A 7,500-nucleotide genomic window follows, 5' to 3' on the forward strand; every position below is an offset into this window, starting at 1 on the left:
GCACGTATTAGCTCTAGAATTACTACGGTTATCCGAGTAGCACGTACCATCAAACAAACTATAACTGATTTAATGAGCCATTCGCAGTTTCACAGTCTGAAATAGTTCATACTTACACATGCATGGCTTAATCTTTGAGACAAGCATATGACTACTGGCAGGATCAACCAGGTAGCACGTCCTCTACGACGCCAAGCCCAACATGCCGACCCATTACCACAAGGGAAAGGGGGGCAACGATGGGAAGGCCGTCATCCGTCGAAGGGCGACTAAGAAAGCCAACCAATCATGTGCCAAGAGTCCAAAGACCCATGGTACATTCTTATCCACTGCATCCAAGAGCACTCACGTGAACACTGGAGCCACTCGAGACGAGAGGTCTGAGATATGCCATCGTTCGAGGACACACAAGGTGCACGGACATCGACACTTCTCATTCATATAGGACATGAGAAGTGGATAAGCGAGGTAAACAATGTCTATTTCCAAAGGAACTAGATAGATTGTACAGGCAACACACGCATCTCCGTTCAAACAGAGTGTCATTGAAGAGACTTGCAACGTCGGTGGTCAACTGCACAATAGCAGGGAGCCCACCGCGGCATACAAATCTATCACCGCTCACATGCCGACACAGTCACCCCATCGGACAGCCCGTCGCCAACCACGAGTAACAAAGACTCAAGTGGCCGATCAAACAAGGCAATCGACGACAAGACACCGCCGTGCACGAAGAAGTACAAAGCAAGGCATTATTGGCCACACAAGGAAGAAGAAGATTTCAAGCGAAGCAAAAATGGCCCAGAAACAGGCCAAAACAGCCCAAAAACGGGCCAAAACAGGCCATTTTTGGCTGCGCGAGCAAGCGACGAGATGCGGACAGCGAGCGAAGCGAGAGGCAGCACCATCCCTGCTATACAAAAGCCCCATCCAGCCCTGTGCCACCTGGGGGGTTCCAGGGTGCTGAGATGGCTGACGTTTTGCTCCACTCTCGACGGTCACCGCGCAAAGCAAGAACAGGCCAAAAACTGGCCAAAACGGCCCAAAAACGGGCCAAAACTGGCCATTTTTGGCTGCGCGAGCGAGCGGCGAGCGGCGGACAGCGAGCGAAGCGAGAGGCAGCACCGTCCCTGCTATACGAAAGCCCCATCCAGCCCTGTGCCACCCGGGGGGTTCCAGGGTGCTGAGATGGCTGACGTTTTGCTCCGCTCTCGACGGTCACCGCGCAACGCAAGAACAGGCCAAAAACTGGCCAAAACGGCCCAAAAACGGGCCAAAACTGGCCATTTTTGGCTGCGCGAGCGAGCGGCGAGCGGCGGACAGCGAGCGAAGCGAGAGGCAGCACCGTCCCTGCTATACGAAAGCCCCATCCAGCCCTGTGCCACCCGGGGGGTTCCAGGGTGCTGAGATGGCTGACGTTTTGCTCCGCTCTCGACGGTCACCGCGCAACGCAAGAACAGGCCAAAAACTGGCCAAAACGGCCCAAAAACGGGCCAAAACTGGCCATTTTTGGCTGCGCGAGCGAGCGGCGAGCGGCGGACAGCGAGCGAAGCGAGAGGCAGCACCGTCCCTGCTATACGAAAGCCCCATCCAGCCCTGTGCCACCCGGGGGGTTCCAGGGTGCTGAGATGGCTGACATTTTGCTCCGCTCACGACGGTCGCCGCGGCACACAAGAACAGCCCAAAAACAGGCCAAAACAGCCCAAAAACGGGCCAAAACTGGCCATTTTTGGCTGCGCGAGCGAGCAGCGAGCGGCGGACAGCGAGCGAAGCGAGAGGCAGCACCGTCCCTGCTATACGAAAGCCCCATCCAGCCCTGTGCCACCCGGGGGGTTCCAGGGTGCTGAGATGGCTGACGTTTTGCTCCGCTCACGACGGTCGCCGCGGCACGCAAGAACAGGCCAAAAACTGGCCAAAACAGCCCAAAAACGGGCCAAAACTGGCCATTTTTTGCTGCGCGAGCGAGCGGAGAGCGGCGAACAGCGAGCGAAGCGCGAGGCAGCACCGTCCCTGCTATACGAAAGCCCCATCCAGCCCTGTGCCACCCGGGGGGTTCCAGGGTGCTGAGATGGCTGACATTTTGCTCCGCTCACGACGGTCACCGCGCCACACAAGAACAGCCCAAAAACAGGCCAAAACAGCCCAAAAACGGGCCAAAACTGGCCATTTTTGGCTGCGCGAGCGAGCGGCGAGCGGCGAACAGCGAGCGAAGCGAGAGGCAGCACCGTCCCTGCTATACGAAAGCCCCATCCAGCCCTGTGCCACCCGGGGGGTTCCAGGGTGCTGAGATGGCTGACGTTTTGCTCCGCTCACGACGGTCACCGCACCACGCAAGAACAGGCCAAAAACTGGCCAAAACAGCCCAAAAACGGGCCAAAACTGGCCATTTTTGGCTGCGCGAGCGAGCGGCGAGCGGCGAACAGCGAGCGAAGCGAGAGGCAGCACCGTCCCTGCTATACGAAAGCCCCATCCAGCCCTGTGCCACCCGGGGGGTTCCAGGGTGCTGAGATGGCTGACGTTTTGCTCCGCTCTCGACGGTCACCGCGCAATGCAAGAACAGGCCAAAAACTGGCCAAAACGGCCCAAAAACGGGCCAAAACTGGCCATTTTTGGCTGCGCGAGCGGCGAGCGGCGGACAGCGAGCGAAGCGAGAGGCAGCACCGTCCCTGCTATACGAAAGCCCCATCCAGCCCTGTGCCACCCGGGGGGTTCCAGGGTGCTGAGATGGCTGACGTTTTGCTCCGCTCTCGACGGTCACCGCGCAATGCAAGAACAGGCCAAAAACTGGCCAAAACGGCCCAAAAACGGGCCAAAACTGGCCATTTTTGGCTGCGCGAGCGAGCGGCGAGCGGCGGACAGCGAGCGAAGCGAGAGGCAGCACCGTCCCTGCTATACGAAAGCCCCATCCAGCCCTGTGCCACCCGGGGGGTTCCAGGGTGCTGAGATGGCTGACGTTTTGCTCCGCTCTCGACGGTCACCGCGCAATGCAAGAACAGGCCAAAAACTGGCCAAAACGGCCCAAAAACGGGCCAAAACTGGCCATTTTTGGCTGCACGAGCGAGCGGCGAGCGGCGGACAGCGAGCGAAGCGAGAGGCAGCACCGTCCCTGCTATACGAAAGCCCCATCCAGCCCTGTGCCACCCGGGGGGTTCCAGGGTGCTGAGATGGCTGACGTTTTGCTCCGCTCTCGACGGTCACCGCGCAATGCAAGAACAGGCCAAAAACTGGCCAAAACGGCCCAAAAACGGGCCAAAACTGGCCATTTTTGGCTGCACGAGCGAGCGGCGAGCGGCGGACAGCGAGCGAAGCGAGAGGCAGCACCGTCCCTGCTATACGAAAGCCCCATCCAGCCCTGTGCCACCCGGGGGGTTCCAGGGTGCTGAGATGGCTGACGTTTTGCTCCGCTCTCGACGGTCACCGCGCAATGCAAGAACAGGCCAAAAACTGGCCAAAACGGCCCAAAAACGGGCCAAAACTGGCCATTTTTGGCTGCACGAGCGAGCGGCGAGCGGCGGACAGCGAGCGAAGCGAGAGGCAGCACCGTCCCTGCTATACGAAAGCCCCATCCAGCCCTGTGCCACCCGGGGGGTTCCAGGGTGCTGAGATGGCTGACGTTTTGCTCCGCTCTCGACGGTCACCGCGCAATGCAAGAACAGGCCAAAAACTGGCCAAAACGGCCCAAAAACGGGCCAAAACTGGCCATTTTTGGCTGCGCGAGCGAGCGGCGAGCGGCGGACAGCGAGCGAAGCGAGAGGCAGCACCGTCCCTGCTATACGAAAGCCCCATCCAGCCCTGTGCCACCCGGGGGGTTCCAGGGTGCTGAGATGGCTGACGTTTTGCTCCGCTCTCGACGGTCACCGCGCAATGCAAGAACAGGCCAAAAACTGGCCAAAACGGCCCAAAAACGGGCCAAAACTGGCCATTTTTGGCTGCACGAGCGAGCGGCGAGCGGCGGACAGCGAGCGAAGCGAGAGGCAGCACCGTCCCTGCTATACGAAAGCCCCATCCAGCCCTGTGCCACCCGGGGGGTTCCAGGGTGCTGAGATGGCTGACGTTTTGCTCCGCTCTCGACGGTCACCGCGCAATGCAAGAACAGGCCAAAAACTGGCCAAAACGGCCCAAAAACGGGCCAAAACTGGCCATTTTTGGCTGCACGAGCGAGCGGCGAGCGGCGGACAGCGAGCGAAGCGAGAGGCAGCACCGTCCCTGCTATACGAAAGCCCCATCCAGCCCTGTGCCACCCGGGGGGTTCCAGGGTGCTGAGATGGCTGACGTTTTGCTCCGCTCTCGACGGTCACCGCGCAATGCAAGAACAGGCCAAAAACTGGCCAAAACGGCCCAAAAACGGGCCAAAACTGGCCATTTTTGGCTGCACGAGCGAGCGGCGAGCGGCGGACAGCGAGCGAAGCGAGAGGCAGCACCGTCCCTGCTATACGAAAGCCCCATCCAGCCCTGTGCCACCCGGGGGGTTCCAGGGTGCTGAGATGGCTGACGTTTTGCTCCGCTCTCGACGGTCACCGCGCAATGCAAGAACAGGCCAAAAACTGGCCAAAACGGCCCAAAAACGGGCCAAAACTGGCCATTTTTGGCTGCGCGAGCGAGCGTGCGAGCGGCGGACAGCGAGCGAAGCGAGAGGCAGCACCGTCCCTGCTATACGAAAGCCCCATCCAGCCCTGTGCCACCCGGGGGGTTCCAGGGTGCTGAGATGGCTGACGTTTTGCTCCGCTCTCGACGGTCACCGCGCAATGCAAGAACAGGCCAAAAACTGGCCAAAACGGCCCAAAAACGGGCCAAAACTGGCCATTTTTGGCTGCACGAGCGAGCGGCGAGCGGCGGACAGCGAGCGAAGCGAGAGGCAGCACCGTCCCTGCTATACGAAAGCCCCATCCAGCCCTGTGCCACCCGGGGGGTTCCAGGGTGCTGAGATGGCTGACGTTTTGCTCCGCTCTCGACGGTCACCGCGCAATGCAAGAACAGGCCAAAAACTGGCCAAAACGGCCCAAAAACGGGCCAAAACTGGCCATTTTTGGCTGCACGAGCGAGCGGCGAGCGGCGGACAGCGAGCGAAGCGAGAGGCAGCACCGTCCCTGCTATACGAAAGCCCCATCCAGCCCTGTGCCACCCGGGGGGTTCCAGGGTGCTGAGATGGCTGACGTTTTGCTCCGCTCTCGACGGTCACCGCGCAATGCAAGAACAGGCCAAAAACTGGCCAAAACGGCCCAAAAACGGGCCAAAACTGGCCATTTTTGGCTGCACGAGCGAGCGGCGAGCGGCGGACAGCGAGCGAAGCGAGAGGCAGCACCGTCCCTGCTATACGAAAGCCCCATCCAGCCCTGTGCCACCCGGGGGGTTCCAGGGTGCTGAGATGGCTGACGTTTTGCTCCGCTCTCGACGGTCACCGCGCAATGCAAGAACAGGCCAAAAACTGGCCAAAACGGCCCAAAAACGGGCCAAAACTGGCCATTTTTGGCTGCACGAGCGAGCGGCGAGCGGCGGACAGCGAGCGAAGCGAGAGGCAGCACCGTCCCTGCTATACGAAAGCCCCATCCAGCCCTGTGCCACCCGGGGGGTTCCAGGGTGCTGAGATGGCTGACGTTTTGCTCCGCTCTCGACGGTCACCGCGCAATGCAAGAACAGGCCAAAAACTGGCCAAAACGGCCCAAAAACGGGCCAAAACTGGCCATTTTTGGCTGCACGAGCGAGCGGCGAGCGGCGGACAGCGAGCGAAGCGAGAGGCAGCACCGTCCCTGCTATACGAAAGCCCCATCCAGCCCTGTGCCACCCGGGGGGTTCCAGGGTGCTGAGATGGCTGACGTTTTGCTCCGCTCTCGACGGTCACCGCGCAATGCAAGAACAGGCCAAAAACTGGCCAAAACGGCCCAAAAACGGGCCAAAACTGGCCATTTTTGGCTGCACGAGCGAGCGGCGAGCGGCGGACAGCGAGCGAAGCGAGAGGCAGCACCGTCCCTGCTATACGAAAGCCCCATCCAGCCCTGTGCCACCCGGGGGGTTCCAGGGTGCTGAGATGGCTGACGTTTTGCTCCGCTCTCGACGGTCACCGCGCAATGCAAGAACAGGCCAAAAACTGGCCAAAACGGCCCAAAAACGGGCCAAAACTGGCCATTTTTGGCTGCACGAGCGAGCGGCGAGCGGCGGACAGCGAGCGAAGCGAGAGGCAGCACCGTCCCTGCTATACGAAAGCCCCATCCAGCCCTGTGCCACCCGGGGGGTTCCAGGGTGCTGAGATGGCTGACGTTTTGCTCCGCTCTCGACGGTCACCGCGCAATGCAAGAACAGGCCAAAAACTGGCCAAAACGGCCCAAAAACGGGCCAAAACTGGCCATTTTTGGCTGCACGAGCGAGCGGCGAGCGGCGGACAGCGAGCGAAGCGAGAGGCAGCACCGTCCCTGCTATACGAAAGCCCCATCCAGCCCTGTGCCACCCGGGGGGTTCCAGGGTGCTGAGATGGCTGACGTTTTGCTCCGCTCTCGACGGTCACCGCGCAATGCAAGAACAGGCCAAAAACTGGCCAAAACGGCCCAAAAACGGGCCAAAACTGGCCATTTTTGGCTGCGCGAGCGAGCGGCGAGCGCGGACAGCGAGCGAAGCGAGAGGCAGCACCGTCCCTGCTATATACGAAAGCCCCATCCAGCCCTGTGCCACCCGGGGGGTTCCAGGGTGCTGAGATGGCTGACGTTTTGCTCCGCTCACGACGGTCACCGCACCACGCAAGAACGGACCATAAACAGGCCAAAACAGCCCAAAAACGGGCCAAAACTGGTCATTTTTGGCTGCGCGAGCGAGCGGCGAGCGGCGAACAGCGAGCGAAGCGTGAGGCAGCACCGTCCCTGCTATACGAAAGCCCCATCCAGCCCTGTGCCACCCGGGGGGTTCCAGGGTGCTGAGATGGCTGACGTTTTGCTCCGCTCACGACGGTCACCGCGCCATGCAAGAACGGACCAAAAACAGGCCAAAACAGCCCAAAAACGGGCCAAAACTGGCCATTTTTGGCTGAGCGAGCGAGCGGTGAGCGGCGAACAGCGAGCGAAGCGAGAGGCAGCACCGTCCCTGCTATACGAAAGCCCCATCCAGCCCTGTGCCACCCGGGGGGTTCCAGGGTGCTGAGATGGCTGACGTTTTGCTCCGCTCACGACGGTCGCCGTGCCACGCAAGAACGGACCAAAAACAGGCCAAAACAGCCCAAAAACGGGCCAAAACTGGCCATTTTAGGTTGCGCGAGCGAGCGGCGAGCGGCGAACAGCGAGCGAAGCGTGAGGCAGCACCGTCCCTGCTATACGAAAGCCCCATCCAGCCCTGTGCCACCCGGGGGGTTCCAAGGTGCTGAGATGGCTGACGTTTTGCTCCGCTCACGACGGTCACCGCGCCACGCCAGAACAGACCAAAAAACAGGCCAAAACAGCCCAAAAACGGGCCAAAACTGGCCATTTTTGGCTGCGCGAGCGAGCGGCGAGCGGCGAACAGCGAGCGAAGCGAGAAGCA

Source organism: Musa acuminata, unplaced genomic scaffold, assembly GCF_036884655.1.
Source record: "Musa acuminata AAA Group cultivar baxijiao unplaced genomic scaffold, Cavendish_Baxijiao_AAA HiC_scaffold_459, whole genome shotgun sequence".
Classification (NCBI taxonomy): Eukaryota; Viridiplantae; Streptophyta; class Magnoliopsida; order Zingiberales; family Musaceae; genus Musa; species Musa acuminata.